Genomic DNA, 11,320 nt, shown 5'->3' on the forward strand with positions numbered 1-11,320 from the left:
TATAACCTTAAAGTAAAGGTTAGGGTCGGCTTCACTTCTAGTGAATCCCAACGTCATCAAATAGCTATCGATTCTCTCATACCATGCTCGGGGTGCTTGCTTTAACCCATAGAGGGCCTTTTTCACCCTGCACACATGAGATTCTCGATCATAAATTTCAAATCCTTCAGGTTGCTCCACATAGACCTCCTCTTTGATTGAACCATGTAAGAATGCAGTCTTGACATCCATCTGATGTAGGTTCCATCCTTGTGAAGTAGCAAGGGCTATGATCAAGCGGATGGTGGTATATCGGGCAACAGGTGCAAATATCTTGTCATATTCTATACCTTCCTTCTGGGAGAAGCCACAAGCAACAAAACGAGCCTTATATTTTTTAGAACTTCCATCAGTTGCATGCTTTATCTTGTAAAGCCATTTTGAAGTGACAACTGTCTTGTCCTGGGGTCTAGAGACCACATCCCAGACATCGTTCTTCATAATAGACTCATATTCTTCGGTCATCGCATCCTTCCATACTTGATGCTTGATGGCGTCTGTGAATGATGAAGGCTCATTTTGGATGATTGTGCTCATGATGGTCAGGTATCCCTGATACCTGTTCGGTTTCTTACTTTCACGGAAGGTTCCTCGGGGTGCTGTGTGTCCTTCAGCATCATCAAGTGTCCCCCTAAGCCATGAAGGCCTCTTCCTTGAAGAGGAAGGCTCAGGCGGTGGAGGATCAACAGGATCCAAGGGTTCTTCTACATCGAGCATTGTCTCATCTTTTTTTTCCTTTGGTTCCCTGGTGTCAACTTCTTGAGAACTCCTCAAAGTAGGAAGATTGTCCACCTTGTTAAGTGCCATATCTTCGTCAAAGGTGACAGCATGACTAATCTCGACTTCCCTTTGACCAGCGACATAGATTCTATAGCCCTTAGTATTTTCACTATAGCCCACAAAGATTCCTTTCTTTCCAAATGCACCCAATTTATTCCTTTTCTCTTTTGGCACATGAAAATATACAGGGCTTCCAAAAATTCTAAAATGAGATACGTCAGGTTTCTTACCAGTGAACATCTCTTCGGGAGTCTTGGAACCCAATGCTTGATGAGGGCATCGGTTTTGTACATATACGGCGGTGTTTGCAGCTTCGGCCCATAAAAACTTTGGAAGTCTTTGATCATGGAGCATAGCATGGACAACTTCCACAATTGTACGGCTCTTCCTTTTTGCCACACCATTTTGCTCAGGAGTATATGGTGTAGTAGTCTCCCTCTTAATCCCAGCCTCATTGCAAAATTTATGAAACTCATTGGATTCATATTCAGTTCCGTTATCAGTTCTTAAAATCTTGATCTTCTTTTCGTTTTGATTCTCGATCAAGGCTTTGAAGTGTCGAAACCAGGAGAACACTTCATCCTTCTTTTTCAAGAAGTATATCCAAGTCTTGCAAGAATAATCATCTGTAAAAGTTAGGTAATATGAATATCCTCCCAAGGAGTTCACAAGCATCATACTAGATATGTCTGAGTGAACCAATTGCAATATATTGGAGGTCTTGCTTTGGCTTGAGGGAAATGGTCCCCTTTTGAGCTTTCCTTCGGCACATCCCGAGTATACACCTTTTTGCTCTACTCGGAATTCGGGCATCCCTGTCACCATTTGTCTAACATTGGGTAGAGATTTATAATGAATGTGAGCAAACCTCCGATGCCATAGTTCGGACTGAAGAGATGTGTCACAAGACATGGCACCTAGCGGACTTCCTCTGACCTGATATAATGAATCAACTCGAAACCCAAGAGTGAAGGCATCTTTAATATTCTTTTTCCATACATGTACCTTGCCATCGCTGAAAGCCACCTTGTAGCCTTTGTCTTCCATAGCCGAAATGGACACCAGGTTCTTTTTGAGATCAGGTACATATAATACATCTTGTAGGTGGATTGTATTACCCTGATTCAATTTAAGAGTGACATTTCCTACGCCTTTCACTGGATATTTTGAATTATCTCCAAGAACAATTTTCAGGTTGGTTTCCTTCTCTATTAGATTATAGAGAGCTTCTTTGCAACCAGTGAAGTGCCTTGAGGCACCACTATCAATAAGCCAATTTCCCAGCGAGTCCGGTGGAGCAGAGGTAGATAGAGCAGTTGTTAGATAATATTCATCTTGCTTATTGTTAACGGTGTTAGATTCATACTTGGAATTTCTTGCCTTCTTGAATGGTTGTCCTCTTCCTTCATTTCCAGCACTCCTTTTACCTCATCCATTTGACCTGCCATTTCTTTGATTGCCTTGAGAGGGATTTTGATCATCATTGTGGTGAGCCCCTTTTATCAGGACACTCCCTTGCATAATGACCTAGTTTATTGCAATGGTAACATCGTCCTTTTCTTCCACCCTTTGGTCTAGCCTTTCCTTTGGATTTAGCCCCGGAATTGTTTCTTCTTTTAGCATGAGAAGAAAAGGCAGTGGGATGACCTTTAAGTGTGGGCATTTCCTATTCTTCCACCCTTGCTTCTTCTTAAATGCATCTTGCCATTAATTCCTCAAATCCAAGAATTACAGTATTGTTGAGGAGAGTAGTCCTGAATATATACCATTAAGATGGTAGTCCTCCAAGAGTTGTGAGTGCCATTTCCCTGTCAGGAATTACTTCCCCAATAGATAGGAGATCGTTCTTGATCTCGGTGATCCTTAAGAAATATGCTTGCATATTTTCGTCTTTGCCCTTCTTAATTTCCTTCAGTTTATTTCTAAGAAACAGGACTTGATTTGCATCATTAACTTTAAATAAACTCACCAGTCTATCGTAGATTTCCTTGGAGGTGTTCAGCTCAGAAACATAGGCCACCAAGCGCTTGTCGATGGAGTCCCAGATGATCTTCTTTGATTTGACTTCTCCCTTGGTACATTTGTTCCTGGCAGCAACAGATGCATTTGATGGAGGCTCAACAACTCTGCCTCTCACATGGTCCAACACTTCTTGTTCTTCTAATGTTAGATCGAGAGAAATCTTCCATCCGTGGTAATTAGACTTCTCACGGAGTTTGTCTTCAGCAGGGTAGTGTGTTGAGGACCCCATAGTTTCTTTTAGATAGCCTTGCCAACCTTCTCTTCGGTGATTGCTCTTGCTCTTGCTTGGGCTTTGTCTTCACCTTAGCTCTGATACCATGTTAAATTATGGTATGTTCTATGCTTAGAGCAGTTTACTTATTTTTCTTATTATGATCCACAGATTAGCAATCACATGTACATTAAGTAAAGTGCGGATAGAACATTTAAACAATCAACATAAAATAAGCCAAGACAAGAGACACAAGATGTGGCAACTAGCCAGGGACAAACCCCAATATGGGGAACCCTTTGATCAAATCTTCTTTTATCTTCAATAATTCAACAGAGAGAAATAATACAAAAATTTGATTTATATTAGCTGCAACAAACCCTAGATCAGCAAAGTCAAACTTTGTCAAACGAGTTGAAATTGACCTCCAATATGCTTGGTCAATTTCCAGTCAACTTGCCCTTGACCAGCTGAAAAAGCAACCCTAGAACAACCCCAAAAGTTCAGTTGATTTGCAGATTTCTGAAGTCAACTTGCAACGCTAAACTAGGGCACTCAATATCGATCAAACCAGAGGTCAGATCACCTCGATTTTTGTGCCAAAAATTGCGACCTGCCGAGGATCAGCGACACCAAATCCGCAGTCAAGGAGTCCATGCTGGTCAACACTGTCAAAGTTCCTTTCTGCAGCTTCAAACCCTAGAAATCTGCATCCTTTTTCCACATGTGTGAGAGAGAGTCTTTTTTTGCAAGAGAGAGAAAGAGACTCTTTTCTGTGCAGGAGAGAGAGAGAGAGATGATGAGAAGTGAAGTGACCAAATGAGGAGACATCTTGTATTTATATGCAAACGTTGATGATGAATAGATGTGTCTTTTGGGCTTTTGAGCCTACATAAGTTGCTGGCCAACTTTTACAATTTGTCCATAATCAAAATAAATTCATATCTCCATAAATACTTATCGGAATTGGATGATCTTTAGATCAATCCTACACCTCTTAACGAGAGGAATCTAGGAAAAATATTATCAGCCATGAATAAGGTGACCCACATGGAGTTTGGCCCTAGTTGCCAATTTTAACAATAGCCAATGAAAATTTGGACCTGAAGTCTGCCAAAAGTTAGAAATTTTGGAACTATAGTTCATCATCACTACGACCTCATTACAAAAGTAAAGTAGTAGACCTTGACCACAACGTATAACAGATTTTGGATCCTTGTTCAATCTACTACAGACCTCGTGTTATTACATAACACAGGTCTTGACATCTTTGAAAACAAAGGAACAGGTTGAGGATAGTGTTTTGGTGTTGCCATAGCTCAAAAATCTTGAGAGACATTGAAACATGCATTTTGAAGATTGTATTGAGAATATATTGAAGCAACTATTAAGTGTCTTTTGAAAGCAATCCTAGAGGTTGGTGTAGACATTCTCGAAGCAGAATACTTGAAAACTCTACTGAAGCATTCATCATTGGAGATATTCTTGGAAGCATTGAATAATTCTTGAAGACTAGTAAAAGTTGAACTTGGATACAATCTTGGAAACATGATGCTTTGTTGAAGCCCTCATGAAGTGCCCTTGACGAAAATTGTTCGGGTATCATGAAGAGCTATGGAGACACCTTTTGTGAATGTTAAATAATTGAAGGAGAGGGTTGGTGCCCTAGAGGATTGGAGTCGTCAAGAAAATTAGGTTGGAGCTTATGTCAATGGAGAGGGTTAGAGCCTCATAAAGACAAGGTTGGAGCCTTGCAGAAGAGAGGGTTGGAACCGTAGAGGTTGGAGCCTTGTAGAAGATAGGGTTGGAGCCCTAGAGGTTAGAGCCTCATAAAGACCAAGTTGGAGCTTGGCACCATACAGGTTGGAGCCTAGTTGATTGAAGATTGGTGTCTTCATCTAGGGTTGGAGCCCTAAACATTATTGTACTTGATTTATTGTAAAGAAGAGGATTGGAGTCCTCATTATTTTTTATTAATAAAATTATTTATTCTATATTGTTCATTTTGTGTTTTGTTTATAAGTGTTTTAAATTGGTAAAGTAACAATTGTAAAAGAAATATTGATTCACTCCCCTCTTAGTATTTTCAGCATTTATGCAAACAAGTCAAACTTCATGAAATCTCGGCTTGCACCTTCGTTCTCCTGCTTCATATTTCCTCGCACGCGTGAGCCAAAAAACACAACAGAAGAAGCCTCTTTCACTTCGTTTGGATGCCTTCTTTCTTTGTTAGAGTTTCCTTGCTTAAATAAACCCTTTCAAGCCTCTTTTTTTACCTTCCCACCTCCTTATAAATTGCAGAACGAATTCTTGATGATCAATGCTCCAATAAGTCAAGTATTCTTGTTAATATATAGTCTTTAAGTGGGATGACATTCCTTCATTGAGGCTGACTTAATGGAGGAGGGACAAGACAATATTTTGACATAAAAATATTTTTCTTTCTTGGTATAAATAGCCCAAGAAGGGTTTAAAATATAATGACTTTGACTTTGACTCAAGAGACAAACATAGAGCACTCAATGCCTGCTATTGACCTAGAAACAAAATAAATAAGCATGAAAGCCATGCTGATAAACAATTTTTCTTTTACAAATAATTTTTCTTTTATTTCATTTTGATAAATACATTACATCATGACTCAAATACCATTATGAAGATCGATACTAGTTACATTCTTCAACACTTCCTCTTAACTAGGGGGGTATTCATAATTGTTCGACCGGTACAGGGTTGACCTTAATTTGAAATGTTCTTAAGAAAAGTACAAAAACATACACAATGCTCGAGATACCCTCATTGCCAAGGTGTCGTCCCAACAAGGACTAAGGTGCCATCTAGGAATTTTCCACTATAAGTACCATAAGGTTACAACCCTAGTATCCATCCAACAAGATATAGATACCATTTAGGCTTTCATGTCCTGACACCAACCCTTACAGGGATCCAAGTTTCAACACTAAACCAAAGCTCCACACGATACCCTCCCTCTGGGATCTAGACATCAATTAAGATCTCAATATTAACCAAGCCACGATGTCCTCCCAAGTACCATCATACAGGTAGTTTTATGGTACTTCATCTCTTCCTTTCAACCAAATCAGAGATATCCACCAATTTGAGCATGATCCTAAATAAACTAACTTCTTGTTGGGAAGAGATTTCGTCAACACATCAACGACTTGTTCATTTATGGGCACGTACTGTAGTTTCACGACCCTAATCAGTATCAAACTTCTAATGTATATGTTCTTGTCTTCTAGCGTAAAATTCTGGGGTCTTCAACTATTCTGATGTTGCCTAGGTCATCATTTTGACGGAACCTTCATTCTTCAACTTTTCCAACAACACCAAGCTCAACCTTGGCACTTTCCAAAACATCCAATTCTTGTTCACAACTTCATTAATCATGAATAACCATATGTAGTGCTTTAGCCATTCTCCAATCTTCATTATTTCTTCATGGTCCTTACTATAGTTGTCACAATATGCCCTCCCTCTGAACTAGGGAGATATACACAAGCTTCTTTTCTTCTAGGGAACAAATCCATCAACAAATCAGCCACATTGGCTAATTATTTTTACATCAACATCTCATTGGAGAAATTCAATCTCACGAAACATCATTCCTTCTATCTTAATATGGAAACAAGGTCATCTTTTACAACTCCCTCTTTCCATCATGCTCATCATCATCATCAAGTATGAGGTAGGTTTCATCATAACATCAACAAACTCTAAACATCAAAAGGCTACGGTTTTTATAGCGAACCCTAAAGGTTAGGGTTTTACCAAAGTGAACAAAAGATAGATAGTTGAATAAGGGTTGATTTAATTCAAAGATTAATCACCCTAAATATGAATCATGATGATTCAAAATGCTGTACATGAGAAAATTAGTAATGTAAAGCAAACTTTAAAGACGAAATGATCGCACCTTCTTATATGAGGAATATCTGCAACAAATCTTGTAATCCTAAACATACCTTGAGATGTTCCTTTTACAAACCTTGTCGGGTTTCCTGTTAAAGGGCTCCCTCTGCAACAAAGCTTCTTGCTTCTTATTGGAGTCTTTCTCTGAATTTTGGTCACTATCCTTATACCTGCAAGCTTAGCCCTTCCAATGAAAGGATAATAATCAACTCACAAAGATCAAGCTAAATATACAGGAAATAAAAATAGTACTTATCTTTTGTGAGAATATAGAAGCTTTGTCTTGAAGGACTCATTTCTTGCATACGATCACTATTTCTATATGTACTTGCAACATTTACTTAGACAAGTATTACCAAAAGTATAAGTACAAGTGCATGATTACAAACTGGGATTTTCAGATATAAACCATAAAAAACAATGTAAACTTTGAAACGGGAACCCATACTGTTACCCGTTTTGTAGAGATAGCAAAAAAGTGACCCGATTTCGAAAAGGGGTTATGCAGAACACACGTGTGTTTTTTAAAGCTTAGTTTTTGGCACTATAAATTTTTTATGTACATTGCGTTTTATAATGGTATTGTTTTTTATGCTGATTTAAAAACGTGGTAATTCTGCACCAAAGTCTTTTTTTAAAAGGTTTTTATTTTTTTTTTTATTTTTTTGATTTTCTAATGTATGAAATGTAAATAATTATTTTGTAAACTTAATAATTTTTGAAGTGGTCATTTTCTTCATATTTTCTTGTTTTTATTTTAATTTTATTTTTTTTGTAGTGAGGTTTTTATTGTTTTGCATATTTAAAAAAGAAGGTTGATATTTTGAATTTTCAATATTCTACATATTTATACATTGTTAATTAATTTTCAATCCACAAGAAATAATTGTTTCTAAAAAACAATATTTTCTAACAATTGACATAAAAATAGCCATTTTAACATAAATATAATTAAAAAACTACACGTTTTGATATTTTTTTGCTACAATTGACATGCAAAAATCACAATTTTTATATGAAAATTTTAACTAAAAATAGTTAAATAATAGTTTTTTTAATGAATTTCATATCAAAAAAATAATAATAATCACTTTTTTTTCAAAAAATAATGGTTAACTTAAAAATTAATGCGAAAATCACTTATTGCAAATATTCAATGCATAACATCCTTAATTGAGTGTATATTCTTCTCATAAAATGTCAAAGTCAAAACATTGCAAGTATAACTACTTAATAGTTACAAAAAATGAGCTTGATTTCCAAACATAACTTAAATTTAATCAACAATGTCATGTAATCCAAACTCGTCGTCCTCTAGGGTTTCATCATTGTTTTCTTCCTCAATATTTTCTGCTTCCTTTTGCTCATTTTTGTCTTCTAATGGATCTTTCATGTCTGCCAATCTCCCAATGTATGTCTTTCCAAACATCCCATGTAATGGTGCTTGAGGTTCCTTTACCTTTTTTGCGACACGTGATTCACTAAAGTCCCATTTCTTCAACCCAATTTCTTGCATTGCATCTGGAAGAAATTGAAGAGCATTAATTCTTTGCTGAATGAAATTGCATTGTAATGGATCTTTTTCAATTGCAATGCAATTTCTTCCTTTTTGAAGGCAGCATGCTAGTGTTGTACTTAGTTATCAAACACAAAAGAAATAATGAAGTAAATTAGTACAATGACATATTAATTAAAAAATAACATATTGAAATTCAATTCTATATAATAAAACTTACCTGAGCCAGAAAATAAATCCAGAACCCAATCTCCTTCATTTGAACATATGTCTATAAGATAGTTAATCAATAATTGTGGTTTTTGATAAATGTTAACTATCTCTCCTTTTGCTTCTTTGTCTTCATATGTTAGTTTTCTCACAACAGCATCATAACTCAATGTTTGGTTATGACTCTTTCTGTCCACCCGATTAAAAATCATAGACATACAGCTATCATCTTTTGCTCAACTATCAATATGAATGAACTCACAATCATTTATAAATACTTGATCATCACGGTTAAGAAGATTTGACTTTTGCCTGTAACATGAAATAGTAAAAGTTCAATCAACTTGTACATAAATGAATTTTTTAACATTAATCACATATACATTTTAAACGTCTTACCATGTAAGCTGCATCCTTGAATTTGTTTTCCCTTTGAAGCTTGACAATATCATTGCCAATTGTGTGTCTGAATGAAATGTCACAAATCTCCATAATGGTGATGACGTGACTTCTACAAATCCCGCAACCAGTTTACTAAAAGCTTGATAAGTATAAGGGTCACTATCATAGTCAATATTTGGAACATTGAAACCATGGGGAATATCTGCAATAACTAGGGCATACTCCCTTTTAGGTATGAATTTAGCAATATCTTCACAGTCACCTTGTATTACTTGATATTGAACAGTGTCTAGCCCATTCCAAATGAAATGAGTAAGAGTTGGATCAAGTTCAACATTCTTAACATGTTGCTTCCTCAGTCTTTCGGTCTTTATTTTTTCAATAAAGGTTCTGAAGCTAGTTAGCGCTCCATTATCATCCTTCTTCATCTTTTATAAAATAAACAAATATATGTGTAAGTTATAAATTAAAAATAGTACACAAATGAATAAAAACGAATGTGTAAATCAAGATACCTTTTTAAATGCAAGATAAAAAGCTTTTAATGTTGATGTAAAACTTGAATCTAGATAGTTGCGTACGACATCATCCCAACTATCTTCATTCAACAATCTAACCATTTGTTCTTGAATTTTCATGTAAACTTTGTGACTACATAGATAAAGTAACAAAAAGTCAATATAATGATATGTATAACAAATACTACCAAGAACAACATGTTTTATTTAAAAGAAAATTGTAATCTAGAAATAAATAAAAATAATTCAACAAACTTACTTTTGAAATTCCTCGGACATTTTCTCCAATGATAATTCCCCTGACTTCACACAAGATAATATTGTTTTGACAATTTTTTCATCTTTCACTCCTTGCATCGCTCTCCAAGGTGTGATAGTCATATCTTTTGGAAGCTGCTTCAAGTTAAGACCTAATTTACTGCCGCCACATATCAATGGCTTAGAATTTTTAACCTTCTGGTTTTTAATGCCAATGTTTTCCCACATGCTAAAAATCTCATCAATCAAGTTCCAAACATCTCCAGTTCTAAATGCCAATTGGAAAATGTTATCAACACCTTTGAATATGTTACTAGGAAGGTTGCGTTTTCCACCTTTTGAATTGGGTTTCTCTTCAATTTGATAGCCTATTTCCATACAACATTCCCTTCGAAAATCTATAGTAACATTTATCCTATCCCCACCACATTTTTCTTGAAATTCACTATGAATAAATCTAACCCTTTGGATGAAAGTCATAGACATCCTATATTCATTATCTGAATTATGGTCCCATGCCACTAACTTTGCTTCTATATCCTATAAACCAGCGTAAATGATACATTTCATTGTTTCAAAACGTGGGTTATTGGGATATTCCTCCATCAATTGTCTTTGAGCTTCTACAGAATGGTTCCCCCCAAGCACATAATAATTGTATTCAAAACATTTTGACTTATCAAATGCTTCTTTGTTGGGAACTTGAACTGGATCAACAAGAAGCACATAATTAACCACATGAGCATATGGATTATACTTCATCAATGTCTTCAAGTTGTGAACATGCAGATGGTGTGGCTTTCTGACTTGATATTGACATTGTCCTTCACTTGCCTTATAGGTTTGTCTGACATTACGCTGAAATGTACGACCACCATCAATTAAGTTTTTCTTTGTCAAATTCTGTCAAATGGCATTTTGTTTTGTTTTGATAATGCCATCCTCTAAATCAGCTCCTGGTGTAATGATTTCTCTGCTTTCTTTTGAAGTTTCACTAGCCTGTTCTCGACTGCTGGTAATGACTACTTCAAAATCTTCAACTTTACTTTTCTTTGTCATAACATTCTCAACAGATTTAATTTTTGGCGTTGTTACTTTTGGTCTTTTACGGCTCTTCTCAATTCCAATGTCATCTTCAGTAACGGCAACATATGCTTCACTGTCAGTTTCAACTTCATTGCCATCAAAAGTAACTTGTTTACCCTTGCTAGATTTGTCCACTAGAGGCCTTTTTTTCCTGATCCTTTGGATGTAGTTTTGTAGCATCATCAATTACTACATTTTTCTTGTTTTCCATATCTTTTTCTAACACTGAGTAAAAACTGCTGACAACTTTCATGATATCATGCTCTATGAAATGAATGCCTCCCAACCTAATTGAAAAACTTTCAACAAAATTCTGCCAAATAAAATATCATATGTCAATAAAAA

The sequence above is a fragment of the Pinus tabuliformis genome, chromosome 1_2 (assembly GCF_031772625.1).
Source record: "Pinus tabuliformis cultivar Carrire ecotype Pingquan chromosome 1_2, CPIR1, whole genome shotgun sequence".
NCBI classification, from domain to species: domain Eukaryota; kingdom Viridiplantae; phylum Streptophyta; class Pinopsida; order Pinales; family Pinaceae; genus Pinus; species Pinus tabuliformis.